Source organism: Borostomias antarcticus, assembly GCF_949987555.1.
Source record: "Borostomias antarcticus genome assembly, chromosome: 15".
Lineage (NCBI taxonomy): Eukaryota > Metazoa > Chordata > Actinopteri > Stomiiformes > Stomiidae > Borostomias > Borostomias antarcticus.
Window position 1 is genome coordinate 23,998,535 of NC_140248.1, and position 2,500 is coordinate 24,001,034.

A 2,500-nucleotide genomic window follows, 5' to 3' on the forward strand; every position below is an offset into this window, starting at 1 on the left:
GTTAGTTCATGATGAACATTTAAAAATGCCTCCATGTTTGGGCCAAGAGGCCTTCGTCAGGGCAGATCACACAAACATCTCCAGCTGCAGTCTTAAACAGAGACACACACCTGAGTGGGACACCAAAATGGCTCCTTTGTGTCCTGTACACCTGGCTTTTTATCACACCTGTTTTATTTTGAGAGACTCAATTGCAAGACATTGTTTTTGCAGTTTCAGTCTTTTTACTACAGTAGATTAGTGGTCCACTCTGATAATGAGAGAAGGAGGTCCACTCTGATAAGGAGAGAAGGAGGTCCACTCTGATAAGGAGAGAAGGAGGTCCACTCTGATAAGAGAGAAGGAGGTCCACTCTGATAAGGAGAGAAGGAGGTCCACTCTGATAAGGAGAGAAGGAGGTCCACTCTGATAAGGAGAGAAGGAGGTCCACTCTGATAAGAGAGAAGGAGGTCCACTCTGATAAGAGAGAAGGAGGTCCACTCTGATAAGGAGAGAAGGAGGTCCACTCTGATAATGAGAGAAGGAGGTCCACTCTGATAAGGAGAGAAGGAGGTCCACTCTGATAAGAGAGAAGGAGGTCCACTCTGATAAGGAGAGAAGGAGGTCCACTCTGATAAGGAGGGAGGAGGTCCACTCTGATAAGAGAGAAGGAGGTCCACTCTGATAAGAGAGAAGGAGGTCCACTCTGATAAGGAGAGAAGGAGGTCCACTCTGATAAGGAGGGAGGAGGTCCACTCTGATAAGAGAGAAGGAGGTCCACTCTGATAAGAGAGAAGGAGGTCCACTCTGATAAGAGAGAAGGAGGTCCACTCTGATAAGGAGAGGAGGAGGTCCACTCTGATAAGAGAGAAGGAGGTCCACTCTGATAAGGAGAGAAGGAGGTCCACTCTGATAAGGAGAAGGAGGTCCACTCTGATAAGGAGAGAAGGAGGTCCACTCTGATAAGAGAGAAGGAGGTCCACTCTGATAAGAGAGAAGGAGGTCCACTCTGATAAGGAGAGAAGGAGGTCCACTCTGATAAGGAGAGAAGGAGGTCCACTCTGATAAGGAGAGAAGGAGGTCCACTCTGATAAGGAGAGAGAAGGAGGTCCACTCTGATAAGGAGAGAAGGAGGTCCACTCTGATAAGAGAGAGAAGGAGGTCCACTCTGATAAGGAGAGAAGGAGGTCCTCTGATAAGGAGAGAAGGAGGTCCACTCTGATAAGGAGAGAAGGAGGTCCACTCTGATAAGGAGAGAAGGAGGTCCACTCTGATAAGAGAGAAGGAGGTCCACTCTGATAAGAGAGAAGGAGGTCCACTCTGATAAGAGAGAAGGAGGTCCACTCTGATAAGGAGAGAAGGAGGTCCACTCTGATAATGAGAGAAGGAGGTCCACTCTGATAAGAGAGAAGGAGGTCCACTCTGATAATGAGAGAAGGAGGTCCTCTGATAAGGAGAGAAGGAGGTCCACTCTGATAAGAGAGAAGGAGGTCCACTCTGATAAGGAGAAGGAGGTCCACTCTGATAAGGAGAAGGAGGTCCACTCTGATAATGAGAGAAGGAGGTCCACTCTGATAAGGAGAGAAGGAGGTCCACTCTGATAAGGAGAGAAGGAGGTCCACTCTGATAAGAGAGAAGGAGGTCCACTCTGATAAGGAGAAGGAGGTCCACTCTGATAAGGAGAAGGAGGTCCACTCTGATAATGAGAGAAGGAGGTCCACTCTGATAAGGAGAGAAGGAGGTCCACTCTGATAAGGAGAGAAGGAGGTCCACTCTGATAAGGAGAGAAGGAGGTCCACTCTGATAAGAGAGAAGGAGGTCCACTCTGATAAGGAGAAGGAGGTCCACTCTGATAAGGAGAAGGAGGTCCACTCTGATAATGAGAGAAGGAGGTCCACTCTGATAAGGAGAAGGAGGTCCTCTGATAATGAGAGAAGGAGGTCCACTCTGATAATGAGAGAAGGAGGTCCACTCTGATAAGGAGAAGGAGGTCCACTCTGATAAGGAGAGAAGGAGGTGCACTCTGATAATGAGAGAAGGAGGTCCACTCTGATAAGGAGAGAAGGAGGTCCACTCTGATAAGGAGAGAAGGAGGTCCACTCTGATAAGGAGAGAAGGAGGTCCACTCTGATAAGGAGAGAAGGAAGCTATTCATGTATTATTGACATGTAGTCTGCCAACTAACTGTTACTGGGCTAAAGTCTCTCTCTCTCCTCTCTCTCTTCCTCTCTCTTTCCCCCCCCTCTCTCTCTTTTCCTCTCTCTCTTTCTACCTCTCTCTCTCTCTTCCTCTCTCTCTCCCTCTCTCTCTCTTTTCTGGCACGCCATTCAGGGTAATTACACACTTTTGATTTGTATGTGTACAGTAGATATAGGCTTATTTCAAATGTATTGGATCAAATTTTGGTTAAAGGCTATTTTGAAGTATTTATGCTCATTTGCATTTCTCATACTGACAGTGGTGTTTATTATTATGATAATGATTATGATTATGATAATTATTATTATTATTATAATTTCTG